This window comes from Gorilla gorilla, chromosome 3 (genome assembly GCF_029281585.2).
Source record: "Gorilla gorilla gorilla isolate KB3781 chromosome 3, NHGRI_mGorGor1-v2.1_pri, whole genome shotgun sequence".
NCBI classification, from domain to species: domain Eukaryota; kingdom Metazoa; phylum Chordata; class Mammalia; order Primates; family Hominidae; genus Gorilla; species Gorilla gorilla.
The window spans coordinates 200,925,536-200,932,754 of record NC_073227.2 but is presented as its reverse complement, the minus strand read 5'-3'; positions in this window follow the sequence as shown (position 1 = coordinate 200,932,754).

Genomic DNA, 7,219 nt, shown 5'->3' with positions numbered 1-7,219 from the left:
GAACTAACAGGATAGATGTACATATGACGGGAAGTTTATTAGGAGAATTGACTAACACAATCACAAGGTGAAGTCCCACAATAGGCCCTCTGCAAGCTGAGGAGCAAGGAAGCCAGTCCGAGTCCCCAAACCTCAAAAGTAGAGAAGCCGATAGTGCAGCCTTCAGTCTATGGCCAAAGGACCCACAGCCCCTGGGAAACCACGGGTGTAAGTCCAAGAGTCCAAAAGCTGAAGAACTTGGAGTCCAATGTTCAAGGGCAGGAAGCATGCAGCACAGGAGAAAGATGGAGGCCAGATGACTTAGCCAGTCCAGTCTTTCCGTGTTCTTCTGCCTGCTTTTATCCTAACAACACTGGCAGCTGATTAGATTGTGCCCACCTGGACTGAGGATGGGTCCACCTTTCCCAGTCCACTCACTCAATATCTTCTTTGGCAATACCCTCACAGACACACCCAGGGACAATAATTTGCATCCTTCAATCCAATCAAATTGACACTCAATATTAACAATTACATGGAGGAAGCCCTTATACTCTCAGAGGAGAGAGAGAGAGAGAGAGATAGCGCTTGTGCACACAAAAGAGAGCAAGCGAGAGAGAGAGAGAAAGAACACACTTAACACAGAGAAGGATGAGAGAGTTGAACATTTGAAGGTAAGAGAGAAGGAGGAGAGAGGGAAGGAGTGGAGAAAGCAAAAAAGGAGAGAGAAAGAAAAAAATATCAGGATTCAGGTTCTTAATAGATATGAGTCTACCTTTACTCTGACAATCTAGTTAATATGAGCCAATCGATTTCCTTTTTATGTTCAAAGTAAGTTGAGTTGGGTTTCTTTTACTTGCTCTCAGTAATACAGAAACTGGTATTCCAAAGTGGGTGTTTCATGGAACAGAATCTAAAATACGGATTTAGCTAAATTGAAGCAAGATTGTGGGCTATGAAAATCTTTCTGTTCCTGGCTGGGAAGCTAGCAATTAATTTCACATGGGAGGAAAGCATTGGGAAAACTTTCACTTGTTGACATTTTTGGGAAACAGAACAAGTATTCATCCATGATCAAGCTCTAAATGATATAGTTAAAATGACAGCGTCAGGATTTTGGAGTTGTAGAGCTCAGAATTTTTTTTAACCATTGTAGGCTTTCAGTAAAGTTCAAATAGAAAGAGACAAACTTTGGTTACCCTCACTTAAGGCGGGAAGGATAAAGCAGACAAATCCATTAACATAAACTAGCATCCAGTAAGAATAGTATTAGAAAGTGAACATCTATCAAGGTGGTAAAATCCAAATTCCATGCCTCATGCTAACCTTCATGGCAGTATGTTATGGAAGTAATAAATCCAAGAGGTGGCACTGGATCCCAGGAGGACCCTTGTCTCTTGGATTAGACTCATATCTCCAGTTCTCCACCCCTTGTCACACCAGAACTAACCTTCTGCCATAAAGCAGTAGAAATCCTAGGCTGGGCACAGTTGTTCATGCCTGTAATCCCAACACTCTAGGAGGCCAAGGCGGGCCTACCACCTGAAGTCAGGAATTCAAGACCAGCTTGGACATCACGGCGAAACCCTGTCTCTGCTGAAAATACAAAAATTATCCGGGCGTGGTGGCAGGTGCCTGTAATCCCAGCTACTCCGTAGGCTGAGGCAAGAGAACTGCTTGAACCTGGGGAGGTGGAGGTTGCAGTGAGCCAAGATTGTGCCACTGCACTCCAGCCTAGGCAACAGATGAGACTCTTTCTAAAAAAAAAAAAAAAAAAGAAAAACAAAAAACACCCTTGAGCTGATTCTTGTAGGTGGAAAGCATAATAACTTTGTCTTATCTCATTTATTGTTTTATATTTTCCCAAGGCAGAGAGCAGAAGAGAAGCAGATATTTTGGGGCTTGAGAGAGAGGGGTAGTGATTTAAGCCCTTAGACCTTGTACTAAGAAAAGTAAATTTAGAGAAACTCCCAGCTATTATGATCAAAGTGTTGATTACCAGATGTTTTAAGTCCCCAGAAAATCAAACTGAAAGGACAAAAAGGGAAGTTTTGCCCCTGAGAACTGTTAGCCCCTTAAACAGAGGACTGTGATTCTGAAATCATAAAACAATTCTCAGAACCTCCTGTCCATGCCAACAAGAAATAAAAAGTACCTTGTCAGGTACGTCAAAGAAACATGATGGACAAAGGTGAGCCTTAGTCTAAAAAACTAGACGTCAGCACACCTCCAGACCCAAATACTTACTTATTGACAAAGAACTCTTGACTACGTCCTGCAGGATGTGACGTGTGCAATAGATAAGAGGCCGTTCATTTGTCTCCTCTTTCCACTTCTCTAAATAAGAGTGCTTAATCAGAGGTAGTGTCATTTCAGTTCCTTCTGGCATCTTATTTATTTATTTATTTTTCGTTAGGAGCAGCTAATTTCTTACTAGCCATATACTGTAGAACCATGAGTAGCTTGTACAGGCCTGATAAAACACAACCATATCAAACAGGGAACATGTACTTGTAGCTCAATGGAGTTAATGGAAGGAGTGGTTTGGGGTAGACGCTCTCTGGAAAAGGAAAAGGAATGTGTATAATTTAGATTTTATAAAAAATAGGACTATAAGGTCATTGGTCATTGGAAATGCATTTCTAAGGAGAAAGTTCCGTTTGTAAACACTGCAAAGAAAGATTAGGGGACAGTTGTAATTTTTATATAAGATCTCTTCCCTTTATTTTGCTAAAATTAATCCCCTTTCCTCGGGAAGCTAACGTGTTTCCATTAGAGTGGACAATCACATTATCCCACTTTTTGGCCTACAAATCTCAATGCTCCTCCTTCTCTGCACCATAAAATTATCAATGTATCTGCCCAGGTCAGGCCCAGAGTCATTTGCTGAAGTTAAGTAAAGAGATGAGGGTTGACCCAGGGTTTTGGGGGAAATGGACAACACACTCTGACGATTGACAGTGGAGAGACTATTATAGAGTAAAAACTGGGCGAAGGGAAACTACAAAGGCTGAGGAAATGCCCAGGGCAACAACAAAAGGAAGCCATTCCACCCCATCCTTGAAGGGACAAAGGGAAGTAACAGTGCTCTTGAGCCCAGAAAAAGCTTGATCCATAAGACAGGGGCTGCCAGGCACTTCCATCGTGGAAGAATACAGCCAGGAGCAGAGATGTATCCCAACAGGAAGACAGAGGATTGGAGGCACCCATCTTTCTTCCCTTCATCCAATTTCCTGCCAGGGTCTCTCATCAGCAGAGTCAGAGGACAAGGGGACAGGGTGACATAGTGCACAGAGATCAGACTATTGAGTCACAAGCTGTGGCAGAGCAGGGTGAAGAATAGTCTGGAGGCCGGGTGCGGTGGCTCATGCCTGTAATCACAGCACTTTGGGAGGCCGAGGCAGGCGGATCACGAGATCAGGAGTAGGAGACCAGCCTGACCAACATGGTGAAACCCCGTCTCTACTAAAAATACAAAAATTAGCCAGGCGTGGTGGTGCACACCTGTAATCCCAGCTACTTGGGAGGTTGAGGCAGGAGAATCGCGTGAACCTGGGAGGCGGAGCTTGGAGTGAGCCGAGACCGCGCCACTGCACTCCAGCCTCGGCGACAGAGCGAGACTCCGTCTCAAAAAAAAAAAACTAGTCTGTAAAGGCCAGTGAAAAATCAATACAGCCCCTACATTGTGACAGTCAGCATCCCTTCTTGTCATTGTTTAGATGAGAACTCAAAACAAAATGAGACAAAACATTCCCATCCCCTACATAAAGCAAGCACAAAGGCCCGCCAGCCCCGTGGCTGAGAGAAAAAAGCCATCTCATTCTTCTGGAATCATTGGCGGGAATGATGTAAGTTTGAATTTGTCCCTAAGGTTTCTCCTCCCACCGGGTAAAGGAACCTTATTGGCAGTGGGAAAGAATGACGCCCATGCACTGAGGAGAAGCAGATGAGCATTGTATTAATATATACATTTATATGTTATATATTACATACATTGCACATTATGTATTGTCTATTACATATTCTATATCATGTGTTCATTACTTAATAGTAAATATCTCTTGCACGTTATACATTATTTACCACATCTTTTAGTTATGTATCTGTGCTACTGTGATTTTCTTTCAAGAAAGTCTTTCAAGGAAGGACCCCCTGCTTAGCTGTGGGGTGCACAAGAAGCAGAAAAGCTCCAGCTATCAGTTCCTTAAGGGTCGGAGATTGACATCGCTCCTAATGTCACAGCCTTGCAAGGGTGATCTGTGTCACAGAGAAGTGAGAGTGAAGACAATCTAGAATGGATAATGAAAAGCAGAGAGAGGAGAGAGGAGTCCCAATTGTGGCTGTGACACCAACTGAAGGATGGAAGGTCTAATATTTACCACACTAGGTTTCCGCTTTGTTACACAGCTCCTTGAGAAACTCACCTGTTGGCTAAGACTATGATGGGCCTGTGTCATATTTCATGTCTTTCTCTTCCAAATTCTGCTTCCTTTTTTTTTCCTTTTAAAGGTTTGATTCTCATGAATACCTTATACCCCAAACTTTTTTGCATTGTCTTCTTCTAGATAACCCAATTTGTGATAGTGTCAGTTATTATTGATTTTATATTATAGACTAACACTTTTCAATTATGTATCAGTTGGTATATATTTGTACTCTATGATATATATCTTTATATTATATCTATATTTATATCTATCTATGTATCTATACCTCTCTAGTTAGAAAGAGAAAGACACATACACAACACACACACACACACACACACACACACACACCCCTACAGAGGAATAAAGAGAGAGGTCCAAAGTTGTAACTCAGATTTATGTTGTCTCAGTCTGGACGTCTCTGCATATTTTTTCTTTTCTCTTATTTAACATGAGGGATTTGGTAGCATAGAATACTAAAATTCAGTTTATAGAAGATAGTTTATATCACATATGGAAATAAGTGTCTTCTTTCAAACACCTAAGTGTTCCTTTCATCTGTTACTTTGCAATGGCTGAATCTTTTAGAACGATTTAAGTAACAGTGACAATAAAAGGGATCCTTGATTTGTCTGTTTCTTTAATGAAACTAACAAGTATTTCGCTATGAATTCTAGGAAGGAAAGTTGAGAGGGCAGTTCTTTGTTATCTTCAATGTTACTCTACATCCAACAGTGTGTTTTAAATCCATCTATTTATCTATCTAATCAGAAAATATGTTGGGTGTTTACAGAATATCTTTGGACATTTATAAAAATTTTTATATCAGTATTTACCATTTTTCTTTTGAGGTTTGTTTTATTTGTATATCTAAAATCTGATAAGGCTACAGTTTTAATTCTTTGGACATTTTTACTGTTACATATTTTTGGAAACTTATTGTTTTCATGACCTGTAACTATCTGAAATTATCTAATTATTTCCTGAAATAATCCACAGATGCTTTCAGATTAGTCTCCATTTTTTGCTAATTTTGTAATTTTCTTTTTCATAAATTTTTATCAATTGCTTTCCTGATTCTTTTGATCCACCAGGGTGATGACTATTTTTTCTACAATACAGATTATTACAGAAATGTTTTAAAACTATTTGGAATAAAGTGATATTATAATATTTTTTAAAAGTCTTCTTTACATAGATTAATATCAGCATTATTTTCCCAAATGTTATTTATTTGTGGTTTTCTGTTTCGAAAAATTTTCCTGGACTGACATTTGGCTATATGTTGTTCTTCTTATTTTTAGAAAGAGTCTCATTCTGTTGCACTGGCTGAGTGCAGTGGCATGATAATAGCTCACTGCAACCTCCAACTCCTGGGTCCAAGTGATTCTCCTGCTTCAGTCTCCTGAGTAGCTGGGACTGCAGGCCCATGTCACCATGCCCTGATAATTTAAAAAAAAAAAAATTGTAGATACAGGGTTTGCTTTTGTTGCCTAAACTGGTCTCTAACTCCTGGCCTCAAGCAGTCCTCCTGTCTTGACCTCCCAAAGCTTTGGGATTACAGGTGAGAGCCACAGCCCCTGGCCTATAAATTTTTAGTCATCTTAGAAACAGAAGGGGATAAATGGATAATTGCTTCTAGTTTGATTCTTTTAGATGATATTATTTTCAGCTAAAATTTTTATTAAACAGTTAAGATTGTTTTAGGCTTTTTGCTGTTCCAGTTTTCAACGTATGAGCTGAATTTTTCTTTTACTGTCATTCTTCCTCAGGATCTCAGACTAGCATACATCTCTTTTAATAATTATGCTCACATTGCATACATTTTTGAAGTTAACATTCTTTTTACTCTAATTTCTAAATTTTAACATTTCTTTTTTTTTTTTTTTTTTTTTAGACGAAGTCATGCTCTGTCTCTAGGCTGGAGTGCAGTGGCGCGATCTCGGCTCACTGCAACCTCCACCTCCTGAGTTCAAGCGATTGTCCTGCCTCAGCCTCCCAAGTAGGTGGGACTACAGGTGCCTGCCACCACACCTGGCTAATTTTTGTATTTTTAGTAGAGACAGGGTTTCACCATGTTGGCCAGGATGGTCTCGATCTCTTTACCTCGTGATCCACCCGCCTCTGCCTCCCAAAGTGTTGGGATTACAGGCGTGAGCCACTGCGCCCGGCCAACATTTCCTTTTGATTGAAGACGACTAGGCTAAGAGAGTTGAATCTGTTTGTATTTTTTACATCTGGTAGCATTTTGTTTTTATTTTTGTGGTTTAATTGGTAACATTGATCACGATGCCGACAGTGTTGTTTTTCTCTCCTTTTTTCTTAATTTCTAAATTATCTTTTGTTTTGATCCCAAGAACAGTGAACAGGTCTGCATGATTTCTCATAAATGCATAATATTAAAGCATCTTTCATAGCCTAATATATGCAAATTTTCCATCAAGTGATTTACCAAATATGCATTCTCTGAAAGGAAGTGTAATGTATAACTACAATATTTTTCAGATCCCCTCAAATTTGTATTTTTTCTCTAAATCAGAAATGATTTAAAGAAAATATTGACACTGTGACATAATTTTTCACTTCCGTAATTTTTTGTGAAATTTTCTCATTTCTTAGAGATTTTATTATGACATTATACAATATAAAATAAAAATTTTTACGTATCTTTGTGATTGTTACATATCCTCAATAGAGGATAAGTCTTATTTTATGGCTTTAAAGACATTTCTATTTTACATTTATTACTGTTTGTATTGCCAGATTTTTATTTTATTTGCATTTTATTGGTGTCCCTTCAAACCACATATGCT